The following is a 20,190-nucleotide window of genomic DNA, read 5'->3' as shown; positions in this document are numbered from 1 at the left end:
TACTGTCTCCAGGGGCTGGGGATTTAGCTCAGTGGTTTTGCCACCTGCTGCGCAAGCATAAGGACCCGAGTTCGATCCTCAGTACCAAAAAAAAAAAAAAAATTACTATCTTCAGATGAGAGACTGGTCTGTGGCATTAAAGTTGACCCCAGACTGCTCTCTGCAGCATTGTGGGTGGAAAGGTCAATAGAGCATGAACCTTCTGTGCAGTTAATAAGTTAGTAAATTAGGTTGGTCATTGCACATGCACCAGTGGGTTTCTCATCCAGTCAGTAGAGGCTGGGGTGGAGTCTGGAATTGTTTTTGTGTAAAAGATCCTCAAAGGAAAAAACCTAAAATGTGGAGAAAAGAATTTCCCTTTCTCCCTGGTCCCTCCTGAGAAGCCCTTGCTGAATGGAGGCAGATGGAAGCTTTCAGCAGACTGAGTACAGCTGTGCTTCTCCTAAACTTTGGAGGGACCCACAGTACTTCTTTCTTCAGTGCTTCAAAGCAGAAGCAAGAGGCTGAATCTTGGCTCCATAGCTGACTAGTTGTGTACCCTTAGATAACTCATTTAAACTCTCCAAACTCCGTTTTCCTCATCTACAAAATGTGAATGAGAATAGTATCCAAAGAATTGTTCCCAGGCTTTAAGGAGATAATGAATGTAAAGCACATAGTGTATTAAACATTCAGTAAATATTAAGAGAAAGATTCTAACTCCTGAGATGCTATTAAGTGTCCATGAGGGTGGGCACTTTAGACTTGATGAAAGTTGGAAGTTTCTATCCCTGGACACTCTCCTATAGAAGCATCAGTGTTGTTAGGAGGAATCTGGGGTGGATGTTTTGAATTGGCTACTGTTAGAGTTTCAGTTGCTAGGCAGAGAAGGGTATCGGCAGATCAGCAGAGTAAAAAAGGTCAAAGAGACTCTGAGAAGTTCCCATTTGTGAGGAAGAACAGAATGCAGATGTCAGCTCTGTTTGCAAGGCTGAGAAATGGCCAGCCATGTGGGCAGAGAGCGGTCTCTGTAGAACACTTGGTTTGGTTTGGTTTTGAATTTAGATGCATTGTGATTCCCTGTGGAATGATGGAAACGAAAGGAAATTTAGAGACCGCTGGTCCCAATCTCTCATTTAACATATCAGAAGGTGAGGATTGTGTGGCGATCTGCCCAGGAAGTGCACGTGGCTATCGATGGAGCTGGGGTTAGAGCCCAGCCCCTCTCTGCATCATTTTTCTCCTGAACCATCCTTCCTTCTTCTAATAAGATTAAAACCTCAACTCAGAAATATGTTTTATCTCATGAGCTTCCTAGGAAAATGTTTGGTTTTTCTAAAGGAACTAACAGTTACCAAGCACCTATACGTGCTAAGATGATACCAAGAGTCTTATATGGGCTCAAGTTTTGATTCTCTACCCAGTGCCAAGAGGGTGATACCGCTGTCTGTCCCTTGATTGAAGAGACAGTGAAAACTTAGCCAGGCCCAGTCACACTGGGAATCATGGAGGCGGGAGGCCAGGCCTTTAGGTCAAGCCTGGAAGATCCTGCAGAAATCCGTGTATCTGCAGGCCAGCTTTGGTTTCCTAAGGACTCGGTTTCTAGTTTTTTCTTCACCAAAAAAAGCATTGCATGTAAATATTAATAGTGGTTTCCAGGGCCAGGGATTTAGCTCAGTGGTTTTGCCGCCTGTTGCGCAAGCGCAAGGACCTGAGTTCAATCCCTGGTACCAAAAAAAAAAAAAAAAATAGTGGTTTCCAGGCAAGCAGAAAAGATCTTTTGGAACACAGATGCTTTTTAAAGAAAGATAAAAATCTGCTCTTCAGCTCCTCAGACTTATGAGATTTATGCTAAAGAGACAATAAACTCAACTTAGCCTTTGACAAGTCTTTGTAACAATACTAAAATAGACTTCATTTATAGGTGCTTCATGCAGATTTCATTGGTTATATAAAATAGAAATAAAATGAAACCTTCAGATATTAGCCTCTCATACTGTCTCTAAACATTTCCATAGTTTATAATAATATTCTTTTATTTTAAACATACTTGCTCATTGTTAAAAATATAGAGAATCTCAATAAAAATTCAAATAATAAAACCAAGTCTGCCTAATTTCCCACCACTCAGTGATACTTCCTTTAATATTTTGGTGTGTGTTTTCATTAACAGACTATTGTACTTCTTAAGAGCAGTTTTAGGTTTACAGAAAACTGAGTGGAAATTGCACTGTGTTCTGACAGTCTTCCCTCTGACCCCTCCTCCACACTAACACATTAGTGTGGCGCTTCATGTGTGTGTGTGTGTGTGAGTGGTACATTTAACAACCGACGGGTAGTACTGATACGTTACCATGAACTAAAGTCCACTCGCTCTGTGGTACATGCATGACATGTCCTCACCATTGTAGTACCACACAGAGTACATTCTCAATGGGTGAGAAGCATGCATCAAATCAGCTTTGGCTTTTCACTGGGTAATATACTTTTACACATTTTTTCATCTAAAAGTAGTGGGTATTGTTCTTTGACTATAAAAGTAATACATGTTTATAAAAATCGTGCTGGTACGTTATAACCAGCCAAAGGCATCACCTAAAAGACTACACTTTTTAAAAGGACACACTTATTTCATGAATTTCATCGGCTGTATAACAGGAGATAATTATGGAAGCAGTGGGGCACAGAGCCTGGCACAGGAGGGTTGGCTTCCCCTTGGCGGTTTTCCCTTGCAGTAATGATGAGGCTTTTGGCGAAAGAAGGAAGGTGATCATTCTTTGAGTGAGTTCACTGAAACAGTGTGCCAAGGTTCCCTGGGGGCCCTGGGGAAACCGGTAGGTTGAGGAATCCTCCACCTTGCGCACTTTGCTTCAGAGCAAATGCAGCCACAGAGCCTTCGCCTGAAGTGAACTCCAGGCAGACAGGATGGCCCCCTCCAACCCTGGCCTGGGAGGGACTGGGAGGGGCTGGAGGTCCAGTCTGAGTGTAGGTGTTGAGGAGCGGCTGGGGTGTTGGTGAGTTGTGACTGGGGGGTCCGGGGCGGGACAGGGCAGGGGCAAGCTTGGGTGGTGGGCTGAGCGTGGGCTGTGGCTTTGGGAGGAGAGGGGTAGTTGAGCCCGAGGCGTGCCACAGAGTCGAGGGGAGGAGTCGTGCGGAGGGCGTGGCCTGAGGTGCCAGAAGCAGGGGCAGGAGTGTGGCCTGGGGGGAGGCACAGGCAGAGTGAGGTGTGTGAGTAGGGATGCGGGGGGGCCTGAGGGAGCGAGGGTGTGGCCTAGGTAAGGGCGTGGCCTGGCGAACCAGGGACTGGTGGCTTGGCCAGGGAGCTGGTCTTGACCCGAGGTCGGGGTACGTTTGTGACCTGGGCCGGGGCGTGGCCTAAAGTGAGGGGGCGGGCCCGAGGGCTCAGTCTAGGGCCGGGGGCGTGGCCGGAGAACGGGCGGGTGCGCACGGGCCGGGAGTGTTCGCCGCGCTTTCTCGGGCGCCCAGCCCGCCGCCAGCCCGGGGCCGTGCTGCAGATTGCCGGCTAAGCTCGGGTCTCCCGACGTGGGAGCCGAGCTGTGGAGGCTGAGAAGAGCAAGGGCCGCGCGAGGTGAGGCTGCGCCGGGTGGGTGGACCTGCTAGCTGGCGCCGGGCTCGGAGTGTTAGGTGGAAGCCGGGTGAGGGCTCGAGCCGGTCGATCTCCTTGGCCCTTGGAGAGCGTCCCGCCGCCGCCGCCGCCTCCTCGCGGCGCGTGGAGCTGCTGGGCCGCTCACCTACTGCTACGTGAGCCCCTCTGTGCCCACGCCTCGGGCCGGGGATCCCCGAAACCACCCACGTGCCGCCGGAGACACGGGTTGGAGGGGCCGGGGCGCCCGGGTCCCCCCCTCATGCACGGAGCCCTGCGGTGGGGCGACCCGTGCTGCATCTAGGGGGCTGGGAGAGGACGCGGTCAGAGGCCTTGGCTTAGAAAGAAAGTTTTCCCTCGGTCCTTACGGGACTGCACGGGAGAAGGACTTCAGGACCCGCTTCCCGGCGTCTGTTCACCGGACGGAGTGAGCTGGCGGAGTTGGTCAGTCTTCTGCTCTGGAACTGAGTCGGGGAAGGGGTGTCGGAGCCCCGGGAAGGTGGAGCCAGCTCCGCTGTCGGTCTGGGGTACTCGGGGGACTGCTGGCCGGCAGGCCCCCCGCCTCACTGCAGTTAGAGAGCCGAAGAGCCCGAGCAAACTCCCCTCCTCCAAGGGCGCAAAAACGGCCCAAAGCAAAGGAAACGAGCCCGCGAAACTCCGGGTTAGTTGCTTCCCAGCCACGGATAATGATGCTGATAAATTGAACAGTCATAGTTTGAGTTTATTCAGCACTTGTTACCATGGCTTCCCAAAGTCTTCTCAGCCTCCCGCCCCGGTTTCGTGCACCTCCCCTCTTCCTAGTGTTTTCTTCCCTGTTGATCCCTTCGGATCTCCCAGTTGTTTGCCCTCCTTTATTCCACTTGTTCACAGACACAGAAATTTCACCCCATTTTCGATTTTGTTCTCTTTCCACTCCATTATTTTTTCTCCTTTCCTAGCAAACCTCCCCTTTCTCTTTCTGCCTACCTCCCCCCTCTTTCAAACTTCCTGGCTGCATTGTTCCCCGGGTGCCTGTTAATTCTGCACCCCACCGTGCGCGGCTGAACCTTGTTCTCTGCTCCCCCCCCTCCCCCCTCCTCCCCCCCCCCCCCCCCTCCCCCCTCCCCCCCCCCTCCCCCCCCCCCCTCCCCCCTCCTCCCCCCCCCCCCTCCCCCCCCCTCCCCCCTCCTCCCCCCCCTCCCCCTCCTCCCCCCTCCTCCCTCCTCCCCCCCCCCCTCCTCCTCCTCCCCCCTCCTCCTCCTCCTCCCTCCTCCCCCCTCCTCCCCCCTCCTCCTCCCTCCTCCCCCCTCCTCCTCCCTCCTCCCCCCTCCTCCTCCCTCCTCCCCCCTCCTCCTCCCTCCTCCCCCCTCCTCCCCCCTCCTCCCCCCTCCTCCCCCCCTCCTCCCCCCTCCTCCCCCTCCCTCCTCCCCCCTCCTCCCTCCTCCCCCCCCCTCCTCCTCCTCCCTCCTCCCCCCTCCTCCCTCCTCCCCCCTCCTCCCTCCTCCCCCCCTCCTCCTCCTCCCCCCTCCCCCCTCCTCCTCCTCCCTCCTCCCCCCTCCTCCTCCTCCCTCCTCCTCCCTCCTCTAGCGTCTAGAGCCTTAGGGTCGCCCTTTCTTCTTATCCAGTATTTTAATTTTCATCTACCTCCTGTAGCTCCCAAACCTGCCACCCTCCTCCCTCCTCCCTCCTCCCTCCTCCCTCCTCCCTCCTCCCTCCTCCCTCCTCCCTCCTCCCTCCTCCCTCCTCCCTCCTCCCTCCTCCCTGATCTGTGCTCCTGTGCTTGGGCGGGTTTCTTCCTTCGTTCCTTGCTATTTCTTCTACAGGTGCTTTCTTCCCTTTTACCTGCTTCTCCCTGACAAGCGCTTTCCCTAGCTGCAGCCTCCCTCGACCTCACCGCATACCTGGCCTCGGGTCCCTTCCTGGCTTTTTTTGTTTGTTTGGTTGGGTTTTTTCGGTACTGGGGATCGAACTGCGGAGCTTGCACTTTCGAGGCTGGAGGCAGGCAGCGGAACCACTGAGCTGAATCCCCGGCCCTCCTTCCTGGCTTTTTACAGTCCCTCAACATTACTTTCCAGTCAGCCCTCCATTGCCTCGCAGACATCTGTATTGCAGAATGTCTGGGAGAAGAGGGTAAGCTGGGGCAGCTGCCTTTCCCGGGGTGCCTGGGTCTCAGAATCTCCGCATCTGCCACTGTCTTGGTTTCTATCAATATTAATTAATGTGACTATTCAGAAGTGTTTGTCAAACACTAGCTAGCACTGTTCTAAGGCCTTGTGTGCATTAATATTCATTTTAAATCCTCGTATCCCTGTAATGCAGAATCTATTATTGTCCCATTTTACAGATGAGAAAGGAGGGAGTCAGACCAAGTAGGCAGTAAACTGAGTTTCTCCTGCTTTTCTTTCTGCTGTGTGGTGATAGGAGGCATACATCTTCCATGCCACTGAACCTCTTGAATTCAGACCTGTCTGGAGTCCAGCTGTGAAAATGAGGTCATGATTTGACATGTTGTGTTTAGTCTGCAGTGTACACCAGTTGAGGGCACAAATTCTGGGCCCATAGAACAGCGTATGGGGAAACTGAATGCCTGGTGACCTTCAGAAAGTCTGGGGATGGTGTTGGGCTATCGATTCTGCTTCCCTGTCTACTGCAGGAAGCCAGGAAGAAAGTAGCGTATAAAAGACCATTGCCAGCCAAGTCCTGGGCATTGAAAGTTTGGTTTCACTTTAACTGGATGGACCTTGGGGTCCCTGAGAGCTGAGTGATTTTATAAGTCTTGTTTATTTGTTTTCTTGTGTAACCTTGAGGCCTTGATCAAATATTTCCTTGTTAGTCCTCACTTTCCTAATAGTTGGAGGCTAGTATTTGTGAACAGATACTCTTACAGATACGGAAGTAGAGTGTTGGTGAAGTTCCACACTTGGATACCTGGAAGGAACCTTCCACTCCACAGCCAAGGAAACAATGGCCTACAGAGAGAAATGAAAGGACATATCTAAGGGAAGAAACCAAACAGTAGATCCCATAGCCTCAGGACCCTGGTCTTTGGACTGTGCCCAGTCCATGTTGAAAGCAACATGAACTGTCTTTCCTTTTATTTTTTGAGCTAAGAAGCATCAGAATGATTTACTTAGAGTAGAAATCATCAGTGGTTTTCTTTCTCTTTTTTTTTGCCTGAAAGCTTAACATTTAAAAAATGTTTGCTTTTCAGACATGTAATGGCATAATTGGGATCATAACATCATAGACATATACATTCAGATGTTTTGGGAAGAACTGTTATTTCCAAAACACCAAAAAGGAACACCAAAAGAACATGGCTCTCTGGAGGCAAACCATATGGTAATAATAATTTGAAAATCAGTGACTGGAATGTTTACTTCTTTTTCCCTCTGCAGGGGAAATACATGAATACAAAGTGGGTACGTGATTTTTCTCTGTCACAGATCAAACAGCAGTGAGGAGGAGAGCTAGTCTAAGACAGAGGCAGGGGACTGTTCCTTCTGTTGGCCTCTGTCTGCCTCTGCCCTTCTCTGGGCTCTTGCCTGAACCATCCACAATGATTCCCAGCGCTGTCAGGGAGACTCGAGAATGCCATTTGCCCATGGTGCCCAGCTCCTTCCAGATCAGCCTTTCTAAACAGAATTAAATCCTGCTGTCATGACTTCACAGTTCTCTTAGACGTCTAGAATGCAGCGGGTAGCCTCTGGTTCAGATGAGGGTCGTTGTAATTGAGCACTGTTCCTAAGTGGCATAGAAGTCCAGAGAGACACTCAAGCCAAAGCCCTGTCATCAGCAAGACTGAGGCTTGAGAGCAGGGCTGCCTGGTTTAGGATATCCCTGTGCATCCTTCTATGTATGGGTCCCTGTAACCTGTGAATCCCCGAGCAGGAAATCATCTGAGCCCTTTATAAGGTAGATGATTTTTGCTTGCTGAGCGGAAGAAAGAGCCCACGAGGAGAGAGCAAGACCCTTGAGCCTGAGGGCCCAGCAGAGCTGCAGGTCCTTTCCTGGCCCTCTCCCAGGTATAGATGTTGCTCTCTGTGCCATGTGAACCCTGGGGAGCTGTGGCTTGCTGCAGAATGCAGAGAATGGTGTGTGTCCTTTCCACTTGGTTCTGGGAATTTGCTGTGATTCAGATGGCAACATTGGTGGATACAAGTAATAACCCATCTCGTCGTCTTGCTGTTAGGACATCATCTCACCTAACCAGGACCTCCAAGGACTCAATTTCCTGGTCAGGAAACACTTCTCTTTCCCTGGTGCAGGGGCCCTCAGTGTCTGTGTGGAACATGTGTAGCTGATACATGGTAATTTCAAGGACCTTATGTCTGCCTCAAAATATCTCCCACTCACTTGTACCTCATTTTCTGGAGTCAGCCACAGGACTGGGGAATTCAAAGAGGATTCTGGGACAGGGAAGAACTAGCCTGTCCCCTTATCCTCTGTTAACATGGAGACAGTTTCCCAAGACGAGCAAGCTGTCCCTGGGGAAAAACAGAACACAGGCCTGCAGTGGCCAGACTGGAGTGTTTCAGTGGGTCTCTAGCCCTATAGGGCTATCTTGGCTATCTTTTATGTGCCAAGGCTGTGTGCAAGATGGGAAATCCGTAGTTGGAAATAGCCCCCACTTTCATGATGAGTTCATGCATTCTTGTCTAGTGGGAGTGGTGGATGTACAGAAAGCTAAGTAGTGAGAAGTACAGTCAGTGTAGCAGTCAGCTTCTGCTAGGGATGTTAACCGAGTAGGTGCGAGTTTTAAGACCCAAGAAAGCTTCCTAGAGGAGGAAAGAGAGCAGGCAAGTAAAATGCTGACAGTGGAGACATTCCAGCTTCTGGAGACTGCATAAGCAGAGGTGGGAGACAGACTCCTGCTTGGTGATGCCAGGACCCTCAACAGTTCCCTATGGCTGCACCTCCCGGCTTGTCATCGTGACCAAGTCTGTGTACCAAAGGCATGATTCTAGCATTGACACCTAGGAAGGTCTCGTTAGAAGACCAAACTCTTGGGCTCCTTCTCCCACCCCAGATGTACTGTTTTAGAAATGCTGAGGGTGCATCCCAGCAATCTGAGCTTTGAAAAGCTTCCAGGGTGATCTTCATGCACAGCAACGCCCGAGAGACACTGTTCCAGAGCTCCTGGTTTCAAGAGGTCGTAGTATCTTTGTACTTTTTAACCATTTTTTTGTGGTGCTGAAACTTCGCACATTCTAGGCAAGCGATGTACCGTGAGGCCACACCCCAGCTCCTGAATAACTATTCTTCTTGCCACAGGAACAGCTGTGCAGAGAACCGCAACCTTGTTGGGAAGGGCATGTTTCCCCTCAAGTTGACAGCCACCCACATTTCACGCCTGACTCTTCTCCAGGGTGCATCCTCAGTCATTTGCTCACCCTGGTTCATGTCACTGCATCCTAAAGTTCTCCCTTATTTCTATACTGCCTCCTGCTGCCACAGTTTCTTTGTGTTTAGCAATCATCTGGCAGCCAGGGTTGTGTCTGCTGTTTACCAACTGTGTGACCTTTTGAAAGTCTTAGCTTCTCCATGCCTTAGTCACCATATCTGAAAAATATAGATACTTCCTGTCAGTCTGTTCCTATAACAGACTGGGTGATTTATAAAGTGCCAGAGGCTGGGAGGGTCAAGGCCAAGACCCAGCTATTCGATGCCTGGTGAGGGCCTTCTTGCTTTGTCCACCCATGGTAGAAGAGCTGGAAGAGTCAGTGGCTCTCCGAAGTCTCTGATAAGGGCCTTAATCACATTCACCAAAGTGGAGGCCCCATGGCTTCATTATTTCCCTAAAGGCCTCACTGCCGTCACCTTGGGGTTTACGTTCCAATTAGAAACTTTGGAGGGACACATACATTGAAGCTAGGTGAGACAGATGAGGGCCACCTGACTCTCACCTTTGCCCTGTGCCAGCCGGAGGGGTGGTGTGGGGCTGACGGACAGCTGCCAGGCCCCTGTCGCTTGCTTCCCTTTGCTGGCCCTCAGCCCGCCACCAAGGATGGACTGGGACAACTTGCCTCAGTGCCTGTCTGGGTTACTGCAGCCTTCTCCGTGCTGCTCCGGCTGGACGCGCAGTGTGGCTGTCAGCCGTGGCACTTCTCCTGCAATCCTCCCCACTCCAGACCCTGCTGCCTCTTTGAAGAAGCAGCAGGGAAAACCACCTCTAACATGACAGAGGTCAGGGAGGGATCCCAGCGCATTATTACCATCCCAACTTGCCAAGCTCCAGTCTACTGTGATTAACACCTAGCCCTTCTGAAGATTCCCCAGTTTCAGCCCTGCCGTCTTTCACAGAGATGTGAGAGCTGTTTGTCGAAGAGCAGTGTCACAGCTTTCCACAGAACTGCCAGCATCCTGGATACCCTGCACCCACTCCAGAAGGTGTCTACCCTGACTGCAGCAGGCTTGAATTTAAGCAGTAGAATTGAATTTGAATCCATCAGCAGATTTAGATCAGAAGGCTTAAGTTTAGATCAGTTCAGACCAATCAGCACATCCTGATTTAGGCCTCTCATGGACCTGCTGTGGCTGTCTAAGCAGCATTCCTCTCATATTCCTGAGGTTGGTCTAGGAGCACTTGCTCTAGTGTGCTGACCCTCCTGTGCTGCAGCACAGGTCCTGTGGGAACAATGCCTCGCTGCAGTGGTTGTGTAAATCTGCTTGTGATTTATTCCTTGGGTAGTATGGGCTCAGAAGGTCCTTGAGATTCTTATTCTGGGTAGTGAGGACAGAGTGGTTGCTTTAGAAGAAAAAGTTGTAAACACCAGGGTCTCTTAGCCCTGAAGAGCTCTCAGAGACCAGCAGCTGATGAAGATCAGAGACAGAGACCAGCAGCTGATGAAGATCAGAGACAGAGACCGGCAACTGGCAGAATTGACTAATAGCATCTGGTACAAGCTAGTGTTAAATAGAGACAGCCAGTGGCAGCAAAGACCAGCAACTGGTGGTGCTAAGTGATGGCATCCTGCGTTAATTGGTGTTGACCAGTGGCATGAGGGCCACTAGCAGAGTTACATTTTGCCGATTCATGATTTCTGTCTGAACCAAGGAAAAGAACCCTCAGGTGGTAGGTGGCAGGAGTACCCATCTCTCAGATAAGAGGTTCAGAAGCTTTGCTGCATGTTGGAATTGTTGGGGTTAGGGAATGTGTTTGAAAAAAATTTATGTTTGTTCCCCTCCACCTAAAGTTGTGACTGGGTTTGGGACATAGCCTAGGACTGGGATGTTTGAGAATGTCCCACATGCAGTTAAGTTTGGGGGCCATTGTCACAGGCTGTTGTGAGGATTAAATGGGTTGATTTTGAAAAGTGCTTAGAGAAGAGTGTGCATGACACATAGGAAGTGCTGAAGCCATATCTGGTGATGGAGCCTGTGATGGAGGCAGCAGTAGCAGTGGCACCAATGCAGTTGTGAAATGAATATTTGTTCCATGTTGAACAATTTGCAGATTTCTTGGTGGCCTTCTGTTGTGTTCTTAGAACTGGGAAGTAAAATAGCAGCAATGCTGTAGATCTCCACATCTAATTCTCTGAGCATCATCTAGGGGCAAAGATTCAGAAGACAATGCTGTGAACAGAGAATAAGGACATAAGCAATATCATGCTTTGCAGCATGGATGAGAATGTTCATGTGCATCAGATGCCCTGAGATTCTGTACCTTCCCTAATTGGTCATTCGTAACTGCCATTTTCAAACACATACAATCCCTCTCTAGACTTAGCCTCTCTTTGGCAACTGATCTGTCTTCTAGGATTTAAATGTCATTGTGTTATTAATTATATATTTCTAAACATTATTTGAAAAGTATATAATTTTTTTTTGCATATCTTAGCCTGTCATGCATAGTCATTCTATCTTCTTTAATTGTTTTATGAAGCAAATGTTGATGAGCACCTGTTTTGGACCAGACACTAAATTAGCAATTTTATCCCTTTTGATGTGGATAGGACAACATATTTTTATCTATCAGCATGGAAAAATTATCTCTATTCTTTTTTTTTTTTCTGCAGTTCGGGGTATGAAACCCGTGCATGCTAGGCACACTCTGCCACCAAACTGCATCCCCAGCCCTTTCTTTTGATTTTGATTTATATTGGTAGCTTTTTAAATATCTGTCCTTTGTGGTGATATAATTAGCCAGATTTTAATAATAGAACATCTGAAGGACGTTTTTCATGTTGGCTTCATTAGTCTGCTTTGAACCCTGCTGAGATTAATTAAATCAAGCCCCATGCACAAATATCCTAAAACACTCTAACAAGTTATTAAAACCGAGTCTACCTAAGACTATAAGATTTGAGTAAGTGACCCACAGCATAGTGCTCTAAGAAGGAAACCTGTGATCTAGATTAAGTTCTGCTGGTTTCTAATTTGTTTGGGTGTAGCATCAGTCCTGGTAGTGTGGTCAAATTAATTATACAAATGAGAAATATGTGAATTCATACTGTGTTTATGATTTTTTCTTTTTCTATGGAAAAGTTAGATTATGTTTTTGATTGTTTTATTTTGTTGTGGGAGTAACGGATGTTTACTGTTAGACTGGCCTTAATATATTTACATGTGTATTGCAAATGGAAAGAATTGACTCACTTTATTTGTTCTGCTGCCCAATTACAGAGCAAGAATCTACCACTGGGGAAACTTCTGTGTATCCAGCACACAGGCCGCTCAGTATTACGGTAAAGACTGGCTTCCATTGTGTGGTCTTAGCCATTATCAATGGCCTTATCCAGGGACTGAATAGGGTTTAGAAACACAGGAATGGACCTTGCTTAAATGTTCCATGGATACTTCTGAAATAACATCCCTTCAACCTGCATTTGAAACAGAGGAGAGGAAGGATATATTAATATCTGCAGGTTTAGTTATAGTCAAAAGGAGTATGTATTTCAATGAGAGAAGTTTAGTTTTAAAAACTGGAGGTTAATGAGTAATCCAAAATATGCCAGGAAAAAGAAACATAATATTCTTTAAAATGACTTGTTTTAAGATCAGCCAGGCCTGCTTTCTATCCTTTATCTTTCACTTTTCTAAAACAAATCTGAAATCCCCAGAGTGAGCTGCTGGGGTACTCTTACTGAAGAGTGTTCTTGTTTTACCAGGTTGAGCTCATCCCTGGCAAGTGTCTCACCAGGTGTCCCTGGGCCTCTCTGCCAGAACTGTGAGTTACTGTGCTTCCTAGAAAAGGACAGGTCTCTCCACCCATAATGTCCCCTGGTCCCTGTTCTTGGCCAGGATCTTTTGAGGGTGGGTTAGTGTGTGATGGAGCCAGAATGGTGTGCTTTGCTTCACCTCAGTGACATGGAACAAGGTTGCCAGCCACACCTGGCTACCCTGTGAGTCCTCTTCAGAGTTCCTGGTTGCACTGTGCTAATTAAACAGTGGAATTCTGAATGAGAAAAGTAGAAGTTTCTTTGGAACATTTTATTTTTTCACAATAAATCATGGCACGGTGTAAGAAGACTGCACTGGTGGAATTGATCAGTTGTTTGGCTTATATTTGTACAGTCACATATTCCTTAATGATGAGGATACAAGAACTTCATTGTTATGTGATGGTATTACTTTGCAAACATCACAGAGTGTACTTGCACAAACCTAGATGTCTGTGATGTCATTAGATGATATAACCTTATGACACCACCATCATATTGGCAGTTGTTGACTGAAATGTTGTCATGTGGCACATGGTATACCAGCAGCAGCCTCATGTCTTGGGTTGATGGAGTCTTTTGATTACACCAGTTACCTTGTCCTTGATTCAATCTTGTGTTTTATTTATCATGGCCCTAGAACAATAGGCTATACTATATAGGCAGTGTATACCATATAGCCTAAGTCAGTGGTGGCAAACTTATGGCATGTGTGCTACAGCGGGCTGTTTGTATCATTGAAAGCTCTGAAAGGTTCACCATAACTGGCCTAGGTGCTCAGTGGCTGTACCACTTGAGTTTGTGTGAATATACTCTATGATGTTCCTACAGTGACAAAACCATCTATTGACACATGTATCCCTGTCATTAAGGGACACATGACTTCATTTCCCAGGGCTGTCCTCACCGACATCAGCTCTGCTTCTGCAAAGCCACCTGAAGGCAGACACCTTCTTCAGGCTCAGCTCTTGAAATGTCCCCCTTACTCGATCCCTTGGTTCCTGGAGTATGATACTGGGGTGCTGGCCAGGGAAGCACTGGTGTTGACCTTATGCTTCCAAGGCCCAGTCTCTACGGTAACTCAGGCGATGCTCAGCTCTGTACTACTGCCTTGCTCACCTTATCTTTGAATTTCTGCTGAATGAGAGGAGGGGGAGGAAGAAAAATCTCTTCTAGAGACTAGAATCTTATGCTTCTTGGGAGTTGGGGTTCAGAAGTGAGAGGGAACAGGTTCAACCAATCCCTGCTCTCCCTTCCCATCCATGCTAGTCTGCCTGCATTCCATCAAAATTAGGGAAAACACTCAGGACTCACAGCTTGCTGGATACTTCTTCTGATACAGACTTAATCTTTCAGAAGGAAGGAAGAATTCTTTCTAATCCTGATTTGTAATATGACCTCTTCAAAGTGCTCATCCTTAATGGGTTCTGACCCAGAAATTTTCAGGCAGTATGCAGAAGCAAGAATGGTTTAACATTACAAGGTCATATCTTCAGGTTTACCACACTGTAGGCTACAGATGCATACAGGTGGATAGGTCAAACTTTGTGTATTAGTCAGCTTTCCATTACTGTGACAAAATACTTGAGATAAACAACTTTTAAAGAAGAAAGGGTTAATTTAGCTTCAGGGTTCAAAGGTTTCAGTTCTTTGTTGGCTGGCTCTGATGTTTTGGGATTTGTGGTGAGGCAGTACATGGTGGTGGAGCAAAGTGAGAGAAAGGAGGAGCCAGGGTCCCAGTATCTCCTGCTAGGACACATCTGCTGTGGCCTGCTTTCTACTAACCCCGTCTCCTAAAGGTTCCATTCCCACCCCCAGTAGCACCACATGCTGGTGACCATGCCATTAACCCATGGCCTTGGGGTGACCCTTACACAGTATCCCTTATATTACTGGAGTCACTGCCTACGTGTATCTGATTGGGTGGCAGAATTCTTTACATTTCCATACTAGAACATCTGAAGGAAGTTTATCACATTGGCTTCCTGGGGGCTCTTTTTAAGCCTGCTGAGATTAATTAAATCAAAACTCATGAAGCACTTATTCTAAAGCACAGCAGCTTATTAAATTTATATGCATGTTGGACCACTGATTTGAATCCTTCAAGTAGATGATTACATTTGATGTCCTAGTATAGGAGTTTAATATCCTTTTAAAATTTTTGTGGGTGGAGACTATTAGTCTCTTTCAGGTTTTCTTCTATTCTGAGATGATGAATCTCTCAGGGAAGGAGGAGCTGCCTGTCTTAACTAGGACACCTCTATTTTCTAGGCTTCCCTGGAAAGTTGTCTCTGTAACATCTTCCTCTCCACACAGTGCCTCTCTATTGTCCTTAGGTTGGGGCTTTTGAGGAACACTTTGTGTCAATGGGGACACTTTTCTTCTGAGATGAAGATAGTGGATATCTGTGCAGCTCAGTCTGGGCTAAAAAGATCTTATGAATGGAGACTGTTTCAGCACAAGGGTTCCTGGGCCCTTGTCACCCTGAACTAGGACAGCCATCCTCTCTGGGTGCACTTCCAGGTCAGCACAAAAGTTCTAGAATGCACTTTAGTCATTATTGAGAGAGGGTTAAAGTAAATAAAAACAACTTTCCAAAGTGAATGTTGGTATTACTGCTCTTTCTGAGTAGAAGAGGGTCCATTCATGTAGTTTGTTTGTTATTTGGTGCTTGGGATGGAACCCAGGGCCTCATACATGCCAGCCAAATGCTTACCACTGAGTTATACCCCCAACTGCAATGATGCGATTGCTTTAAAGAGTACTGGATTGTCCAGTGACCAGTATTACACACGCATGCTTATCCTCTTTCTTGTACAAACTCATCACTGCAGGATCCATAAAGATTTAGTGTGGGGCACATTTCTTGTGAAATTTTAGATGGAAAGATAACTTTCCCATTGGGCAGGTCCTGCAGCTTTTGCCTTATGAGAGTTTTAGAAGCCCCCCCCCCCCGCCTTTTTGTAGTCCTTATGAGAGGTTTAGAAGTCACTCTTTTTTTTTTAATGTAGTCCAGGCTGGCCTTGTACTCACTGTGTACCCCAGACTAGTCTTGAACTCATGGCGATCCTCCTGCCTCAGCTTCCCAAATGCTAGGATTATAGGCATGCACCACCACCCCAAGCCCAGAACATACCCCTAACTGATAATCGGATCTGGGCAACCTTAGACCCCAAAAGAGATTGCTCTTTGCTATCAGATTAAGAACATGCTTGGAAAATATTGCCCATTGGCTGGTGAAGGAAGATGTTGAGGTAGTGACCCTCATGTCAGAACCTGCAGGACAGATCTGACAGCAACTGCTGCTTCTATGTGGAAGGTGGGCAAGCAGAATCCATGGTAAGGTTTGACGTCACCAAATGTCTTGTATGTGATTCTATAGCTACAGTATAACCTCCCCCCACACACAATGGTTTCACATGCCAATTTTAGGTACCTGCAGTCAACTTCTGAAAATATAAAATGGAAACTTCCAGAAATAAATAATTTATATGTTGTAGATAACTCTTATAATAGTATGTTGTTATAATTGTTTTAGTTTATTATGGTTGTTGTTACTCTCAGGCCTAATTTATAAGTTAAACTTTATCATAGGCATGCACGCATAGGAAAAAGACAGTATGTATGGAGTTCAGGACTATGTGCAATGTCAGGTATCCACTGGTGTCACAGAACATACCTCCTATGGATAATGGTAACCAGGACTGCTGAACAAGAGCTACATCCTTCTTCCCTCCCACAGTGTGGTACAGATGACAGTGGGATATTACAAGGAATGATGGATGAATGGTTTCAAAGGAAATGCTCTAGAGGACCGGTAATTATAAACAGCCTCATGGGAGGTGTCCGTCTGTGTTTGCTGGTGGATGACTGAATGATCTATGCTGTAACTCAGAGTCCTACATTTGTCTTTGGTTTTCTTACTGAACCTGCATTTCAGTGGTAAGGTTTGGATATTCAGGAAGAGAGCTCTGTAAAATAATTTTAACTTCTAGATTAAAGGCATACTCCAGTCTGATTGTTGTCTGAAAGGCAAAGCTATGATGTATAGACTGTTTTTATTAGATAGAGTAAGGTTGGTAAAAGTCAGCATCTGAAACAGAAGAGACAAGAGTTAGCAGAAGAAGAAAGTAGAGATCAAAAGTTAAGGCAGTTTGTAATTGTACCCATGAAGAGCTCAAAACCCTTGTATATTAATATTTTAAATTAAACATTTGCTAAGGAAAAATTTGAGATGAGTTAAATTTAACAAAATTTATTAGATTAAGGAAAGTTTCTAGAATGAACAGCATGCTGGGCTGCAATTGATTCAAAATGCTCCACCCTACCACACATGCAGGTTGTATTTATAGCCTGAGAAAAGGAAGTGACGTGCAGGAACAAACTGATTGGTGGCAGTCAGTGATTGATTTGTATGGGCCTGGCATGATGAGGCATTTGCCTTACATAGATGGTCTGATCATTTGGCAACCTGTGGTTGACAGGAGCTCAGCCTGCTGTGATGGCTGAGACTCAGCTGCTATAAGAAAATACTCTTCAAATTAGTTTCCTTTTGTTTATATATTAAGTTAGGTTGCAGTTTCCTACACTAGAGGCAGCCCATGGCCAAATTTTATCCCTCAAATGTGGAAGGAGACTTAGACTCAACTTATTAACCTTTTTTTTTCTTTTTAAATCCTTCAGAGAGATTACTTAATTTGCCCCATGATAATGTCTTGCAAAAACTATAATACAGTAGGCCAACCAGGATTTTGACATTGACAGTCAAGATACAGAACATTTACATTACTACAAGGATCCCCCATTTTGTCCTTATAGAGTCATATCCACTTGCTTCTTGCCACCACTCTTTCTTTTACCTTGGCACCCATTAATTTCCTCTCTATATAATTTTGTTATTTCAAAAATGTTATAAATTTGGAATGTTTGGGATTGACTTTTTTCACTTCACATCAATCATCCTCTGAAGAGACTAATCCCTTTTCAGATCTGTGCCTTGTAAATATGTTCCTTAACCCTATAGCTTGTCTCTTTAGACCCTTTACAGAATCGTTTACAGTTTTGCATTTTGATCAGGTCCAGTTTATCAAGTTTTCCTTTTATAGATCATGTTTGTGATGAAAAGTGTAAGAACCTTCCCAGGTCTAGTTCTCGAAGATTTTCTAAATATCTGTTTTCTAAAAGATTTAGGGTTTTATTAGCCAGAGCAATTAGACAAGAGAAATAAAAGGAATAAGGATAGGAAAGGAAAAAGTTAAATTATCATTATTTGCAGATGACATGATATACTTTACATAGAAGATCCCAAGAACTACCAAAAGACCTTTAGGTTTGATAACCAAATTCAGTGGTGTAGCTCGATACAAAGTCAGCACTCAAAAGTCAGTAGTCTTCCTGTACACAATAACAGACTCATGGGGAGAGAAATCAGAGAAACAATCCCTTTCACAATAGCATCCAAAAAAATGAAATACGTAGGAATCGGTCTAACAAAGGAAGTAAAAGACCTCCACATTGAAAACTACAGTACTCTGAAAAAGGAGATTGAAGACAATGTAAAAAAATGAAAACATATCCTTTGTTCTTGAATAAGAAGAACCAATATAGTGAAAATTGCCATACTTCCAAAGTTTTTATACAGATTCAATGCAATCCCAATCAAAATCTCAACAGAATATCTCACAGGATTAGAAAAAACAATCCTAAAGTTCATTTGGAACCAGAAGAGACCTAGAATAGCAAAGGTAATTATAGGCAACAAAGGCAAAGCTGGGGGTATCACAATCCCTGCCTTTAAATTATACTACAAAACTATGGTTATAAAAATAGCATGGTACTGGCAAAAGAACAGACCTGAGTATCAATGGAACAGACTAGAGGATGCAGAAACAACTCCAGACATACTCAACCACCTTATCTTTGACAAAGAAGCCAAACACCTTCACTGGAAGAAAGATAGCCTCTTCAATAAATGGTTCTGGAAAAACTGCCTTTCCATGTGCCAAAGATTGAAACTAGACCCGTATCTTTCACCACAAACTAACCTAAAATCAAAATGGATCAAAGACCTAAATATTAAAACAGAAACACTAAATCTGCTGGAAAAGAGTATAGGTAGAATGCTTGCGAACTTAGGAGTAGGCAAAGACTTCATGAACAAAACCCAAACCACAGAAGAAATACTACAAAGAATCAACAACTGGGACCTCATCTTATTAAAAAGCTTTTGCACAGCAAGAGAAACCACCAACAGAGTGAAGAGACAATCCACAGAATGGGAATTTTTTTTTTTACCAGCTATTTACATAAAGCACTATTATCTAGAACATATAAAGACTTGAAAAAATCAGTCCACCCAAATTTTTTAGACCCAGTGCAAAAATGGGGATCTGAAATAAAGTAACACTTCTCAGATGAAGAATTGGAAATGGCAAATAAATATATGAAAAATATTCAACATCACTGGTCATTCATGAAATGCAAATTAAAACAATGCTGAGATTCCATCTCACTCCAGAAAGAATAACTTCTATCAACAAATAGCAAATGCTGGCGGGGCTGTGGGGAAAGAGGAACCCTTCTCCACTGCTGGTGGGAGTGTAGACTGGTGCAACCACTGTGGAAATCAGTGTGGAGATTTCTCAAAGAAGTGAAACTAGAGGTTCCATTTGACCCAGCTATTCCCCTTCTTGGTATCTTTCCAAATTAAAAGCATTATACCACAGTGATATATGCACACCCATGTTTATAGCAGCCCAGTTTGTAATAGTTACATCTTGGAAACAGCCCAAATGCCCATCAACTGGTGAATGGATAAAGAAGATGTGGTTTTTTAAATACAATGGAGGTTTTATACAATGTGGTTTTTTATACTACTCTGAAATAAAGAAGAATGAGCTTCATTTATAGCTAAATGGATGGACCTTGAGGCCATACTCTTAAGTGAAATAAATTGGGCACACATGCTTAAATACCACATTGTTTCTCTGGTGTTAGAAACCAAAAGTGGAAATAAGGACTGAAATGTACAATGGGTGTTGGGAAATGGGAAGAAAGTGTTCAAATGGGAAGGAGAACAAGGGAGGAGGGAGGGAGAAAGGAAGGGAGGGACAAGAAAAAAGTGAAATAGGACAAAATGGAAACAAAGCTTTAGTACATGGAGGATGGAGTAAAATAAAATTTTATTTTTAAAAACATTTTATGGTTTCACATTTTAATGTAAATCCATGATATCCATTCAAGTTAATTTTTACATAAGGTATGAGGCCCTATGTATGTCCAATTGTTCTAACACCATTTGTTTAAAAAGCTGCTCCTCCCACATTCAGTTGTTTTTGCTACTTTGTCATAAATCAGTTTGTCTTGTTATTTGTTCCCGTTTTCTTTGTTCTGTTCCACTGATGTATGGGTTTATGTCAGCCAGTATCACATTCTTGATTACCATAGCTTATAAAAATCTTAAAATTA

General features: G+C 45.4%; 1 protein-coding gene across 7 annotated transcripts in view; it reads left to right on the top strand.

Moving 5' to 3' along the window:
• The first annotated feature begins 3,379 nt into the window (after window positions 1-3,379).
• The window catches only part of Spata13 (spermatogenesis associated 13), a 142,849-nt gene continuing 126,038 nt past the window's right edge, over window positions 3,380-20,190 (top strand). For 3 of the 7 annotated variants that reach the window (XM_021236347.2, XM_087199466.1, XM_004854835.4), the window contains exon 1: window positions 3,380-3,568. The gene's annotated coding sequence lies outside the window, so the exon portion shown is untranslated. Of the gene's footprint in view, window positions 3,569-12,187; window positions 12,250-12,672; window positions 12,732-20,190 lie in introns of those variants that run through there. The other 4 variants (XM_004854837.3, XM_021236344.2, XM_021236342.2 and 1 more) reach the window with 4 other exon arrangements.

The sequence above is a fragment of the Heterocephalus glaber genome, unplaced genomic scaffold, assembly GCF_053883595.1.
Source record: "Heterocephalus glaber isolate CG9 unplaced genomic scaffold, H.glaber_assembly_v1.0 deba00001719, whole genome shotgun sequence".
NCBI lineage: Eukaryota > Metazoa > Chordata > Mammalia > Rodentia > Bathyergidae > Heterocephalus > Heterocephalus glaber.
Note: the sequence above shows the minus strand (reverse complement) of the source record. Positions and strands in the feature narration are given on the sequence as shown.